The sequence below is a fragment of the Neofelis nebulosa genome, chromosome 2, assembly GCF_028018385.1.
Source record: "Neofelis nebulosa isolate mNeoNeb1 chromosome 2, mNeoNeb1.pri, whole genome shotgun sequence".
In the NCBI taxonomy this organism is placed as follows: domain Eukaryota; kingdom Metazoa; phylum Chordata; class Mammalia; order Carnivora; family Felidae; genus Neofelis; species Neofelis nebulosa.
In genome coordinates, this window is record NC_080783.1 from 144,431,868 (window position 1) to 144,447,713 (window position 15,846).

The 15,846-nt window shown below is 41.8% G+C and overlaps 1 protein-coding gene across 3 annotated transcripts in view; it reads left to right on the forward strand.

The window, feature by feature from the left end:
- Positions 1-15,846, forward strand: part of TGFBR3 (transforming growth factor beta receptor 3) — a 207,080-nt gene that overhangs the window by 130,969 nt on the left and 60,265 nt on the right. The gene's annotated exons all lie outside the window — the stretch shown is intronic.

Sequence of the window (15,846 nt, forward strand, 5' to 3'; positions counted from 1 at the left end):
TAGAGCTCCATGCTGATGTCCTTAATTGCAGAGCCTTAGGCTTTTAAGCCTCATCGCCCCAAAGCATCCAAAACAAAAAGAGGCCTCAGTTAATAGTCTTTTTCTTGTATAATGAGCATATCTGTACTTACATTTGAAGAATACACTTAAAAACTCAAAGGTACCTGTTGAATAAAGTAGGAATCCATAATCAGTACAGTTAATATGTAGATAAATAAATGAGTAAAGAGGGATAAGGGACAGCTCTTCATTATAGTCAGATGCCAATCAGTGATATAGAAGGATAATGGAGTTAGAAATTCCTGGTTTTGCAATCATCATAGTAAAAGTTTATTGGGCAGGAGTCATCAGTAGAAGCTAAATGTAGCAGAAGTGGAGGGAGTTTGAGGAACTGTATATTTTATTTAAATTACCAAAATTACTTACTAATACCAACAGAAGGAACAATAACTATATATAGTGGAGATACCCAACAGTACCTTAACCAAATCTTCAAAATCAACATCACCAGTATGGTGCACATGGACATTGTGTGCCTTTAAATGTGATAACCGGCATCATTTATGTTCTATTCTATCCAAACATGCACATAACCTGGATCTGGTCATGATGAAGCATCAGGCAAAACCAAATTGAGTGACATTCTGTCAAACCCAGATAGGACTTATACAAGAAGCTCTTACCCCAAACTGGCTCCTTCATACTCAAAATCATTGTCAATCTCTTGTAACTAAAGGTATTTGTGATAGTAAGTAATAGCCATGATCATAAAGTCTTATGTGCATTTAGCCCTTAGAGTGCCGAGCTATATTGTGCAATACTGTAAACAGTAGCTATAGGTGAGCTATTTAAATTTAAAATAACTAGGGGCGCCCGGGTGGCTCAGGTGGTTAAGCATCTGCGCTGACAGTGCAGAGCCTGCCTGGGATTCTCTCTGCCCTGCCCCACTTGTTCTTGTTCTTGTTCGTTCTCTCTCTCTCTCTCTCTCTCTCTCCCTCTCAAAATAAATAAACTTAAAAAAGAAAACTTTTTTAAAACTTAAAAAAACTTAAATTAACTAAAATTACAAATACAGTTCCTGAGGCATACCAACCACATTTCAGGTGCTTAGTAGCTACATGAGGCTACCACACTGGGCAGGTTATGGACAGGTTATGAGTAAATGCTTTGCCCACCCGGCTTTGAATCCAAATAGTAACTCAAGGCAAATTATTTTATTTCTTTAAGCCTGATTTTCCTCACTTGTAATAAAGGAAAATTAATAGTCCCAGCATCATGGGGTTGTTATCTTGATTAAAAGAGATTACATGTAGCATGTTTAATACAGTGCCTGACCCCGTTCATAGATATTACCTGTTGTTGTTGTGGCTATTTATTAATAGTCATAGTAAAGAACACTTGGAAAAGATGTTGAATTTCTATTTTTATTTATTTAGAGAGAGAGAGAGAGAAAAAGAGCATACACAGCAGGATAGGGGAAGAGGGAGAGGGAGAGAGAGAATCCCAAGCAGGCTCCACGCCCAGCACTGAGTCTGATGCTGCACTTGATCTCAACCATGAGATCATAACTTGAGCTGAAATCAAGGGTCAGATGCTTAACTGACTGAGCCCCTCGTTTTATATATAATATGTATATATATTATAAAATATAATTTATATTTCTAATTATAAATGTCTAGCTTGGCTTATCCAAGATTAAAAGGAGTTCCTATTTCTCTGGGCTATAGGTCCAGATGAAAAGTGAGGGCTACATATATCATAGTTGTACTGGTCACTTTCTGGATTCTTCATGAACCTACCACTCAATGGGTTATAATGGAAAGTATCTTACTCCTAGTTATTATTTATTTGCTTTAATTTTAAGATCTATAAGAACTGCGTCTTGGCCATCAGTTTAAAATGCACTAACAGTTAAAAAAGGAGACAGTTTTAGTGAAACAACTTAACATCATCCCTCTTTGGAGTTGATCCCATGTAAGGAGATTGCAGATCAAGTGATGAACCTAAAATTACCAACACAGGGGAGACAGCATTGGGAGAAGCCAAGGATTTACATTCCGGGACACTTGAACTCTACTTTATTATCCAGCAGGCTTTCTTTAGGTAAAATGGTTTTCTCCCATCTGTACATGTCTTCAAGGCCTGGAAAAGCTAGTAGAACATGTGTTGCTCATTCATTTTCTCAGGTCCGTGGAGGAGGTATACAAGCTCTCTCACAAGCCAGGTAGCTCTCCCTGACAGTGTATGAGGTGAAGAGGGTAGAGGCAAGCTCTTCCCTTACTCTGTGTTGCTGGAAAGGAATTTCAGGGTCTGTGCATCCACTGGACAGCCATTGCAGCAGAGGGGTCTGCTGCTGGACGACAGACACACCAAGGATGAGGTCTGTTGATCCATGTATAATAGCTAAGAGTTCAAATTTAGAAACAAGACCGTTATATTATTTTACAAACACATGAGAAGGCCTGTGGGACTTTCAGACACTGGGACTTAGCCGTTTCCATCACTGTCTCCTCCCAGGTTACCCAAAGAGCTCCGAGTTGTGGAGGAGAGAGGCCGTCTCTTGATTCTTTGTCTAAGATGTGTATTACTGTAGTGCCTGCATTACTGTCTTAAAGCTATCTTTACTTTCCAGGTAAAGTTACAGCACTATACAGTTCTGTTTTTTGATTTTTGTCTTAGTTTTTATTTATTTTTTTTAAGCAGGGTGGTGAGAAGAGATGAAGCAATGATATCTACTCATCTGTTCAAGATGACGTTTTAATTTAACTTGACATGTCTGCATTTATTATAGATGCCCAAATTTAAAAGGGAAACATTTCATAATTAGTTAGTAGGAACTTGTGTTGCTCTGAATGTCTCAGCCACCATGAGAATGACTAAAAATATTATACTTTAATACTGTCTGATGAAGGTGTCTGGCTTTTTTTCTGTCAAATCATTCCAGCCCTCCTTATGATTTCACAGTGCAGGCAAGAAGGAGCGTGTCAGGCAGGGAGAAAATGGGATTGAGTTTCCTCTGCGAATGTAGTTCCTTTATCTGGTTGTTCTGGTTATGTAGGAAACGGAATGAAGGGTGATTGTGTCATTGTCAAGCAGTGAGTCTTTGAGTACGAGTCTCACACACGTGTATATGCACGTGCACACACACATGCATGATGGAGTTGTCACAGCTGTATAGATTTTCTTCTGTAAGGTGTCTGGATGGCCCAGAGAATATTGAGTAGGTTAGAGCTGTCCCTCAGTGCAATTAGAAATAAGAATAATCCTAACCTCTCAGTCTGTCATGTTGAAACTACAAAGAAAAATCTCTTAGAAGGATTTTTATTTTTGCAATTATTTCCACCTTGAAGAAGAAGCATAGTTCAGTGGGGCAATAAATATCTGAACTTCCAACCTGAGTTTGCCTAAAAAAAAAAAAATCATAACAATACTAGTTTTTGTTAAGAAACATGATGCAATTTGAATAGACATTTTTCACAAAGAAAAAACACAAATGGGTAATAAGCACGTGAAAAGATGTTCAATATCATTAGTCACTAGGAAAATGCAAATTTAAAACCACAATGAGATGCCACTTCACACCCACTATGATGGGTCTAATAAAAAAAGGCAGATAATGACAAGTGTTATTGAGGATTTAGGGAAATTGGAACCCTCATAAATCACCAACAGTAAAGTAAAATGCTACTTTGGAAGACAATTGGGCAAAACCTAGGTGTACAGAAAAAAAATCACCCACAAATGTTCTCAGCAGCATTATTCTTAACAACCAAAAAGTAGGAGAAACAGCCCAAATATCCATCAACTGATGGAGGGGCTAAAAAAAATGTAGATCCAGGGTGCCTGGGTGGCTCAGTTGAATGTCTGACTTTGGCTCAGGTCGTGATCTCACAGTTTGTGAGTTCAAGCGCCACATTGTGCATGGAGGCTTCTTGGGATTCTCCCTGTCTCCCTCTGTCTCTGTCCCTCTTGTAGTGGGGAGGGGAAGAGAGAGAATCCCAAGCAGGCTCGGTGCTGTCAGTGCAGAGCCTGACGTGGGGCTTGATCTCACAAACCGTAAGATCATGACCTGATCCGAAGTCAAGAGTCAAACACTTAACCACCTGAGCCACCCAGGAGCCCCTAATCTTGTTTTATTCTATTCTAAACCTGAGTGCGCTCTCCTGCAAGGTCTACAGACTCAGAGCCTTGGGACAAGCAGAAAATCTCAAGATGACACATAAAATGTCTAATCCAGGGGCCTTACGCAGCCTTTTAATGTCAGGCTTAGTTGCTTTGCATGCTTATAAAGAAGAAAGGTATCTAAGATAAGGAAACCTCGAAAAATAAGCAGCGACTTCTTCCAATCTCACTTGTTCTTGGGATTACTGTGCTGCAACTTGTATTTTCCATCCATTGACATTAAAAAAAGAAAGAAATGTGTGTATACATGTATATGTTTGAGTGGAGGTGTGGAGTGGGAGGGGATATTGGTTTCTAAGATAAGGTTTCCAGAGTTAAGAGAGATACAGGATGCCCATTAAGTTTGAATTTCAAATAAACAACAAATACTTTTTTTTTAGTATGCCCATATGATACTTGGGACATATTCATACTAAAAAATTATTCATTGTTTAACCAAAACTCAAATTTAATTAGCTATTGTGTATTTTATCTGACAGCTGTACTCAGAGGTAATTCAGGTTTTTCTTTCTGGTTAACAGCCTGGCCTGGGTACCAGGAGGCCTGAGCACTAAGTGGCTCTGTCACTAACTAGTTCTGTATTATTGGGCAAAATCACTTACTTGGGCCTCAGTTTCCTCATCTCTAAAGTAAGGAGGTGGTACTAGCCAGTCTCTGAAATTCCTCTCAGCTTTTAAACTCTCTGATTCGTTGATAATATGAATGTTAGATATTATATCCCAATTTAATTGGAAACAGAAAATGGTAATCTGAACATTGCCTCTTCAGCAAATCCAAGTAAATATCAGGGCAGGGCAGTTGGAAAAAAAAAAAAAATGAGGGAAACCAAACGCAATGCTATTGGCTTTGGAATAAAAACAAATCAAAATTTAATCCTAATGAAAAATGTAAATTAATACCAGTTACAGGCTTAATATTTAAAATCTAGTTTTGTGTGTCTGAGAAGAAGGGAGGGGTAGGTGAAGAGGCGGGTGTTGCCAAAATCTGGTTTATTCCTTTTACTTGCACTTGGGGGGTGGGGGGGTGGGGTGGAAAGGTCTAAGTTTTTGGGCCTCTGCCACCAAACCACAGGCAGTTCTCTGGTCCGCACTGCAGTTTGGATGACTGACAAGGCTCAGTGAAAAACAAGTGCTATTTGTTTTCCTGTGCCCAGTATTTAACTGGAAATCAGAAGGCAAAATTTCCAATCAGTTGTTAAATAGCCCCAGATGTGTGCTTAGCTCCACTCTAGGAAGGGACGTGCACAGCCTAAACCACAGCGCATGTCCAGGCCTTCCTTTTCTTAACTCCAAGTGATGTGTAACTGAGAGTTGTAGTATCCAAAAATGCCCTTTGAATAACTCAGGCATTCAAGTTTGGTTGTGAAGGAGGGAACTTAAAAAAAAAAAAAAAAGAAAGAAAGAAAATCCCTGTATTCTCCACGATGTTGCATTTAAAAATCTGGAAATGATTTTTTTCTTTTCTAAATTCCTCCTTTCCCTTGCTTGGCACTTCTCCCCACGCTTAGAAAAACATTAGATTAGCATACCTGCTATGACGGTTTCTGTATCCGCTTGTTCATTCATCCAACAACCAGTTTTGAGTGCCTACAGGATGCTGGGGACTGTGCTAGGTATGGAGGGTTCCAGAGAGAAATGGAATGGACTGCCTGCCTTCCAGGAGCTACCCTTTACATAAGAGAGATGGTTAAGAGATTGGAAATTGCATTTCAAAATTTTAAAAATGTTTTTATTTATTTTTGAGAGAGGGAGAGCATGAGCAGGGGAGGGCAGAGAGAGAGGGAGACACAGAATCTGAAGCAGGCTCCCGGCTCTGAGCTGTCAGCTCAGAGCCCGATGTGGGGCTTGAACCCATGAACCACGAGATCTGACTTGAGCCAAAGTTGAACGCCTGATAGATTGAGCCACCCAGACACCCCAGGAGTTGCATTTCAGTGTAAAATGTACCATTGTTGGAGGAGCACCTGGGTGGCTTGGTTAAGCTTCTGACTTCGGCTCAGGTCATGATCTCACAGTTCTTGAGTTCTAGCCCCACGTCGGGCTCTGTGATCACAGTTGATCCTAGAGCCTGCTTTGGATTCTCCCTCTCTCTGCCCATCCGCTGCTCTGTCTCTCTGTCTCTTTGTCTCTCTCTCAAAAAGAAACATTAAAAAAAAAAAAAAAGGAAGTACCATTGTTGGATCCTGAAAATTGGAGAAAACAAGAATTCTCTTCTTCCAAATGCAATGAAGGCAGCTCCCTCTGTGAGGCTGACGGAGGAGCAGCATGGGTCGGGGTTGCGGACACAAGAACAGGTTTTTGCTCAACCAGGAATGTCACTCCTGTGTACTAGGAGTGTATAGACTAGGGCTCTAGATATACCATTTTGGATTTTCCAGTTAGGCTTTCCCCTAAACAAATTCTCTCTCAAAGACAGATTAAATAACTAAACATTTCAAGATTGGTTCTTCTTCTTTTTAAAAAATGTCTCTTGTGGAATGACTCACTGTGCCCTTTGGGATATTCCGAGTGGTTGTGTACCATGCATTTTTGTTCCAGAGGCTGCTTATCTGTTGGTTTTGTGGCTTGTCCATAAGAGCCCTAATTGTAAGGGGCTTGATCCTCTCATGAACTAGGGTCAGTCAACTACCATATTTCCTAGGAATGAGTTTCTGGCCCATTTGTGGTCAAGAGAGCTCTTCCTAAATGTCACTGTGGCAATTAGAGCATTGGAATGAGTCCAGTTTCAGTTGGTAATCCTGGTCCAGAAAGAGTTTTTTGGAAGACTTCCTAGGATTATCTTAACTTGCTGGGTTAAGGCTTGTGAATGTTGCCAGTGAGTGGCCCCTTGGCCTTGTGAGGTTTGCCTGGGTGTATTCTTCCTGCTCGAGACATCCTGTCCTGGAGGGTTCACGCAAGCGTAGACTTTTCCTGGCTCCACTGGACTTTCTGTGTCATGTCTGTGTGCAGGCCTGGGCTCCAGCTCTGTGAAGGCTTTGCTTTCATTCAACAAATCGAGGTTAAATAAACTCTATTTTACCAAGGAGAGAAGGCAAGTTTCTTCGTGTAGAGTCCCATTCCTTCCTTTAAGGCTTTGCTGTCTAAGGCTACTCTGGCAACCCGATGGATCTGCCCTTCCCAAGCTTTGGGCAATTGTATCAAACATCATATGTCTGGTGCCCTTGGTTAATGTGGTAGGCAGCTTGCAAGGGGCTGTTTGGTAGAAAAAGTGAGTGTTTTGTTAAAGGAGGTTGCAGAATATTTTTTCGTGTAATAGGACGGGGAGAAACTTATCTCCTGGGAGATTCTGGTGAGGTCAGCTTGTGGCTGTGCCATGGTCCTCTCACTGCAGACAGTGAGGCCCTTGGTAAGCATTCCCCACAGGTGGCCTGCAGTCCCCATCTCTAATGGGGACTGCATGATGGCCTGACTCCTTCCTGGGAATGGAGTCATTAGACTTATTTGAGGCAGCCCAGCGCCAACACTCTAAACCTCCATCATCCAAACCCCTACCTTGGAAGCTGATTTCTGCAGAGGAGGAAGGGTTCCCTTTAGCCTTTCTTGTTTCTTTGTTCAAGGTAGAATTTATATCCCGAGAACAGTTTTTGCCCTTGGTTTTTGCCTTTGGTGCTAATACCCTATCCTCAGATGGCCTCTTAATGCCACCAGGCCAGGGAGTCCTCCTTACTCTCCTTCTGCCTTGTCCTGTTTCGGTGGCAAATGACACAACTGTGATCCTGGGACCCAGGGTATACCTGAAAGTCAGGGGCTTAGCCATCTGCCACCTCTGCCAAAAGCCCACAAAAGCTCATTTGATCTCTAGCCCTTCTGTGTTTATGACATAGTCTGTTCTGGAGATTCTATAGTTTCTGGCTGATACAGGCTGCTGGGTGATGTTCAGAGCTACTGTTTGGAGCCAGCAGTGCTCCAGCCCTTGAAAACAGGGTTCATATATCCTTTTCTGGAAGTTCAGACAAGAAGGCTACAGTCCAGGCATAGTGAGGAATGAATTATGGCCTGTCAACCTTATGATCTGTCAGACAACCCTTGTGGCCCATTGTGAGGCTATGTATACATGTATGTGTACATTTGACAAATACTTAGTGCATGAGCCATGTGCTAGGCACTCTTCCAAGTACTTCACATATATTACCTTATTTAACCTTCATAACAAGCCTGTAAAGTAGGTACAATTATTATCCTCATTTTAACATGAGGAAATCGTTTCCACAAAGGGAGATTAAGTTAATTTGTGCCTGATCACACAACTAGTAAATAAATGGCATCTATAACCCATGTATAGTGCTTAGAATAGTGCCAGGCACATAGTAAGTGCTTGATAAATGTTAGCAATAATAATAAGTATTTTTTAATGATAGGGATTAGTAGTTTGGGTTAGCTTTTTCCCTACTTTCTCCCTTTTATCTCCTATCTTGGACTTTGATCCTGGGTTTGAATGGGAGCAAATCGGTGTAGCCAGGGATATTGAAATTTAATTGTCCACTGTCGTCTGGCCCAGGGCTTTCCTTTTGCAGAGGGAAGGTATTTAGGTTGAACGATTTCCCCTGAGATCTAGATACAGGACATTGCCCTGATCACAACCAACTACATATAACAATAGTTTTCCTAGATACCCTGTGAAGCTTTTGAACCAGTGTCAGCCATTGCCCTCCCGCTGACTGGAGGTTAGTCACTGAGGCTGCCACCTTAAAAATAGCATTCCAAAAGCGATTAACCTCCCCTCTATCCCCTGGTGTTTTGAGCTGTTTTTTTCTCCAGTTGTTTTCCCCTTTGCTTAGAGCCCCTGCCATCATCTCTCAGTCACAGATAGTGCAAAGAAGGTAGCTGGATGGCCTCCTGAGGGACGTACATAATCTAAGTGCCCCTTGCTTTTCAGAAAGGTAAATGGAGACCTCACTGGGGACAGTCACACCACTTGATTCAAGGGTGTGACTTTGATGTCCTCTGTAACCCTGGTCTCCAGCCTGGAACCACTAATGACTGTCCCAGCGACAAGGGCTTCAGAATTGAACCTGAAGAGCCAAATCAGGGTATCGCTCACCAGATCCAGTGAGGAGCTGGCGTGAAATTGCCTCTCTGGTTTCATTTTAGCAGAGTGTGTTGTGAATGGCTTGCTACAGTACTGGGATCTAGGTAATGCCAGTATTTCAGTTGGGTGTGGGTGTTAAAATTGCTTCTTGATCCTATTTCCAACAACATTGTCCCCCGGGCTCCTCTGGTTAGCTTGTCTCTGAATCAGCTTTACCAGAATACCCTGCATAGCCCTCTGTCTTTCACCCTCTAGGATCATTTATTTCTTCATCCGGGGTGGCCTGGAAAATGGAGGTAAGTGTAGAAACATGGCCTGCCTTTGGTTGAGAGCTAATGTTAGGAAGGTCAAGAGGGCTCCAGCCATTCTTGGGGCTGAAGGCCCTACCTCCATCATGCACCCCTGAAGGAAATATCCTTTAGAACCTTTTTTTCCTAAACTGTTCTTAGGTCTGGGGTTGCTAGGCCAGAATATGCAGCTCCATTTCTCTTGAAGCCTTCATCAGCCATTCACAGAAGCTGTAATAGTCAGTGGTTATCCAAAGAAAGAGAACCAGTAGGGGATATATATAAAGAGATTTCTTGCAAGGAATTGGTTTATGCCGTGTGGAGACAGACAAGGCATGGCAGAAATCTGCAGATTGGTGATCAGGAAGGAGGGCTGGAACTCTCCAGCCTGAGTGGAAGCTGCTGTCCACAGGTGGGATTTCTTCTCAGGGAAGCCTCAGCCCTGCTCTTAAATCCTTCAACTGATTGAATCAGGCCCACCCAGATTATCTAAGATAATTGCCCTTATTTATTTATCTGATTATGGCTGTGAATCACACCTACAAAATACCTTCACAGCAACATCTAGATTAGAGTTTGATTGAATAATAGGATATAATAGGAATAATAATAGCCAAGCCAAGTTGACATATAAAACTGACCATCACAGGGAGCATTTATATCTTAAATTTATACACCCTGATAATTCTTGCCATCCTAGGTCTACCATAGTTTCTCTTCAAACGATTTCAGATCCTTTGGCAGCTTTTATTGTTTACTATACCCAATCTTTCTTCTTCCCAACAAGTAATTACTTTGTTCCCATAACAGTCATCACTATTTCTGTCTGCCCCTTCCATTTCCATTCTCTCTCCCCTACTTTTTCCAGCTGAACTCCTTAGACTGCTGGGGAAGGGGGAGAAAGAGAAGGAAATAACCAAACGGAATGGGGGAATCTCTATGCAAACGTCAGAAAAGGACATAGTCCCCTGCTTTGTCTTACTGCTTTCCCTTTTCACTCTCTTAAAAGCCTGGATTTGTATTGCATAGTTTTTGGAGTCTAATAGACATTTTAATTCTGCACTTGTCTCTTGCTAAAGCTATGCAATCTGGGGCTTTATGTAACCTCTCAGAGCACTAGTATCTTCAGTTGTCCCATATGAAGATTCAGAATCTATGAAACGTTCACTTAGTAAGTGATCAGTAAGAACCTTCATGACTCTTCTCTCCCAGTGTTCTGTTGATAGGAGGCTAAGGTGGGGCTCTGTCTACCCAGATCTACTGATTTCTTGAGTTCAGTAGCTGACCACTCCATGGTAGTGGAGTAGAAACAGCTCTCTAGTGGGAAAGAAAGCCTCTGGTTCCGTTGTCAGCCTGCTTTCTACCAGCTGTGTGCCTCAGGCTGATCCTGTAGCTTCTCTGAGCGTTAATTTCCTTGTCTGTAAAATAGAACTTAGATTATCCATTTTGATGAAGAGGAACTCTATAAAGAGAATTCTAGGAACCTATTAGGAGCCAAGCACTTACAAAGTTCAGTTTGTGCTCTTGAACCTGGGTTGGCAGATTGGATATAACTTAAAAGAAAAATAAAAGAATCTTCCCTAGCTAGGGATTCCCAGAAGCATGTTTGGAGGGCAAAAACAAATAGAGGATCATGGCAAGTGATGATAATGATGTCAACATTTTATTTTTTCCTGGAAAAATACCCTTTAGATGGCAAGTACGCTTTGAATTTTGAATCATGCTCATCCTAAAATCCTGCTAACACTGGCAGATGAGAAAGGTAAGTTTAGGAATCTGGAGAGCTCATTTTGTAAGACCATCAAGGGTCCCTCTGTGACCTGGGACTCTACTTTGGAAAACTCTACATTGTAAAGCAGCTCATGCTTCATTAATTTGGTAACCTGTGTGGACTGAGTCTGTCTTTCAGATGCAGTGACATATTTTGCTTCCCTTTGTATATTCACATATACCATCGTTTCTGTAACATTTCCACGGGAGATTAGAGGATTGCTTTTGTAGTGGCTTACATTCAAGTTTGTGCATGTTTATAGTGAGAGGGCTGCATCTCAGAGCTTTGTTCTTGGCATGTGTAAACATGTTGGGTGTTAAGAACAGAGGGCTGTTTCAATCCTTTAGTTCTCTATATTCCATTTCAGCAAAAATAAAAATTAAAAGCAGAGGGTGACCCATCATGAATGTTTTGAGAAAAAGCGTTGAATATTAGTTTTAAGTCATTTTAAAGGAAGAAGGTAATCTGGTTTTAGATACAAAATTAAAATCACCCAAGATTTTTAAATGGTTGCATGGATTTGTGTTTCTTGAATGCACGATTGGCAGATGCCATAATCACATGCTCATGAATATGTAGCATTACAAATTAAGACTGTAGGTTCATGGGCATGGAAGTTATTATTTCTTTGAAACAAACTTAAAAAAAAAAGCATTGAGTCATGATATATGGTTAATAGAAAACATGTTTCAGATCATATTTCACATCACGTGGCTTTGGAGGAAATAGGCAAGCACAGCCCTCCCAGGAATTGGGTAGGAAAAACGTGTGATTTTCCTCTTTCAGAATGTAGGGTTTAGTCCTCATTTGGGAGGTAAATATTTCAGTACTGTTCCAGTACTTTATGTTAGTTTGTTTTTACTGGATGGACTTTGTGCACAAAATACACCAAAGCATCATCTCAATGCCTTTCTGTGTGGGCACTGTTAGATGAATTCTAGGACCCATCTGCCATCAATACTATTTATATAAAAACCTAAATTCAAGAGAAATGCCTATTCTACTTTACGTCTTTTTTCCCTCTAGAATGGAAGGAACTAGCAAATACTTGACACCACAGGTGTTTTGGAAATGTCGATGTGTTTTTCTTTGCTTTTTTTGTTTTCCTTGTTATGCTCTATTTTCCCAATCAGGCAACTCCAAAAAGAGATTTGTCTGCACAGGAGTCAGGGAAAAGGAATAGGAATGGTAAAAGTTATGGTTAGGGCAAGATAGAAGAGGGAGAGGAGCTGATCCTGATTGTCCACACGCTGCACTTTCATCAATGCCAAAGTCATGTAAATGTGTGAAGCTGGGTGTGTGAGCAGAGCAGCCCCACGGAGCTTTGTAACCTGAATAGCAGGCGCTCACCAGCCACAGCTCAAGCTCCAAATGGACCACAGCTGAGCTATAGGGCCTGTGTATGTGATTCCTGGAACAGATTTTCCTCTGCGATGTCAGCAGGCTTTTCTTCATCTTTGGGGAGCTGTGTCTCCTCTGATTTCACAAGGCCCATTTCTTTCTTTTCAGATGTGCAAGAAGATGACTCTATCCATGACTTGGCTTTACTCTCTCGTCCTGTTTTTTTTTTTTTTTTTCTTTTTTCTACCATTGCAGAGAAGAAGATTCATACTTGATCACCATGCTGCAATCCTGTTCCTGCTTGCTTCACAAAGATTATTTGAAATTTAAATAATATTTGTATCTATGGCCTACAGCAATGATCCTTAACTATGCATTGGAATCATGGGATGGTGGGAGGAAGGTTATAATGCAGTTTCCTGGACCCCACATTCCCACCCATCCTGGAATCTCCAGGATGATTATACTGGTCTAAGGATCACACTTTGTGAAGCATTGGATTTGAGATGGCTTCTTGACATTAATTTATGTTCTGAGACCAGATCAAGAAGCAGATGGATAGATGGGTATTATCAGTGTTTCCTTACAATCATATTGGAGGAGGTTCTGGAGTAATACTGTCCAATAGAAATAAAATGTGAACCACAGAGGGAATTTAAAATCTTTTGTTAGTACATTTAAAAGGGAAAGGAAAGGCACCTGGATGGCTCAGTCACTTAAGTGTCTGACTCTTGATTTCGGCTCAGGTCATGATCTCATGTTCGTGAGATCGAGCCCCAAGTCTGGCTGTACACTGACGGCATGGAGCCCTCTTGGGATTCTCTCTCTCTCCATCTTTCTCTCTCTGCCCCTCCCCCCGCACATGCTCATTCTCTCCCCCTCTCTCTTACTCCCTCTGTCTCTCCCTTTCAAATAAATAAACATAAAAATATATTGTTAAAAAGTAAGGGAAATAAGTGAAATTATTTGTAATGGCATATGTAATTTAACACAGTATATCTACATAATAGCATTTAACATAATCAATAAAAAATTGTTGAGGTTTCTTTAATCTTGTACTATATGACACAGTACAAAATCTAGTATGTATTTTGCAGTTACAACACAGGTCAGTTTATTTAGCAATATTTCAAGTGTTCAATGGAGTGTGGCTACTGTATTGGACAGCTATAGAGCAGGTACAGGGTGCTCTGAGCCATTGGCAGACACGTGACTGATCGAAGTGCTCGTTCTCATTTCTCCACTACTTCCGTATGTGAGTGACCTCAGAGTCCTTCTTAGCACAGAACTTTAGGCAGGTACTACCAGTTGATTGGACCTCAAGATTCATTCATTCACTAAATACTTCTTGAATATCTTTTCTAAATACAGCACTATTTTAGGTGCTTGAGGTATACCCATGAACAAAGCAGACAAAGATCCCAGCTTCTGAAGGAGCTTACATTCTGGTAGGAGGAGATGGACAATAAGCATAATAAATAAGTAAATTATATGGTAGTTTAGAAGGTGACTTTCCAAGAACATGGAAGGCAGTTTTGGGGGTGTATCAGGGTTGCTAGAGTGGGGGCTGCTGGGTGGTTGGATTGTAATTTTTAATTGGCCCCATGAGAAGATAACATGTGACTGGGTGAGGAGAAACTTCAGATGAGACTTCTTTTTTTTTTAATGTTTATTTATTTTTATGAGACAGAGCATGAGTAGGGGAGGAGCAGAAAGAGAGGGAGACATAGAATCCAAAGCAGGCTCCAGGCTCTGAGCTGTCAGCATAGAGCCCAATGCGGGGCTTGAACTCACAAACCACGAGTCATGACCTTAGCCGAAGTCAGATGCTTAACCAACTGAGCCACCCAGGTGCCCCTAGATGGGACTTCCTTATCAGGACTGTTCATCAGGGAACATTCTTCATAAGGTGAGGGCAGTGGGGAAGGCATAGAGGAAGGGGAGGGGAAGGGCATAGGATGACTGAATCCTTATAGTATGGTGCTACCTTCTCTCTCCCCCCTCACCGAAGACCAAACTAACTCGGGGGAGGCCCACAGGGATACTGTGATGCAACCACCAGGCCTCTGAGTCAGCTGATGTGCTGAGTTAAGTGCTAAAACAGAGAGCCTCAGTTCCAGGAAAATGGTGACTGCACCCATCGGCCAGGATTTGTTCACCTCACTAGAACTTGGGAGATAAATCTTGAGGCTTCCATGGATCTGCTTAGGACTTTAAGAGTTAAAGTTTAAATGCAGGTGTGGAAACAAAAAGGGCTGGTTGCCTCTTTGCTTTTTTCTTGCTCTTTTGGACAAGGTTGTTGAATCCGATCCAGAAAAAATAATAAACTTGGCTCTCGTTGCCTAGCCGTAAGTTCTTGTAATAAAACTCCCAGCACTGGCAGATAGAGTAATGTTCTGCTCTTTAAAAAAAAATCTGGTAGCATAACCAGAATCTACAATACAAATGTCGTGCATGGTTTAAGTAGGGAAGAGCATTCAGGAGGTGGCTCAGTGTGCATCTCAGTAGCCTGGGGTTTGTTGGGCAGTAAAGTGCTTCATGTTTGCCCCTTCTTGCCAAGGATCGGGATTCTTAAAGCTCTATGCTCCGTTCATTCCCACAGGGAGATGTTTGTCATGTCAGGGAATGTCAGAGGATTGGGTTTTAATTAGCAAGCAGGAGGAAAGTTCGCTGAATTCAAGGGAGGACATGGAATGATGTAAGAATTTGTTTTTAGGTGGAGGTATTGGGTGAAAAGGCAAATCATGGGCTTTAAATGTTGGCTGAAAGAGCATTTCCACAGGCAGTGAGGGAAGTAAGGAGTTTGGGTTACAAGAATGAAGAAACTATGGCATATCCTTTCCTGTAAGTAACAGAACCGATTCTCATTCAGCAAGCAATTATGGAGTCCCTGCTTTGTGCCAAGCTCCATGCCACGAAAGCCCCGGAGATTTAGAATGAGCAAGGTGCTTGATTGACCCTTGAGCTGTTTTTCTTTATCAGTTTTGCTGATAAAGAGTCACATTTCATGTGAGAGAGGGGCTCGACTAGAGGTCTGACAAGGCACCTCTGTGCTGCTCCACCCTGAAGACAGAAGGGGAGTCTGGGAGGCTTCACAGAGAAGGTGGTTCTGTGGAAGTTCAAGGAGAGTTACCAGATGAGGAAGGCTGGAAAGAGCAGTCCAGGTGGGAGGGACCTGGATGTAACAAGACTCAGGAGCCTCAAGTAGCAGGATGTGTTCTGCCACCAAGCGATTCC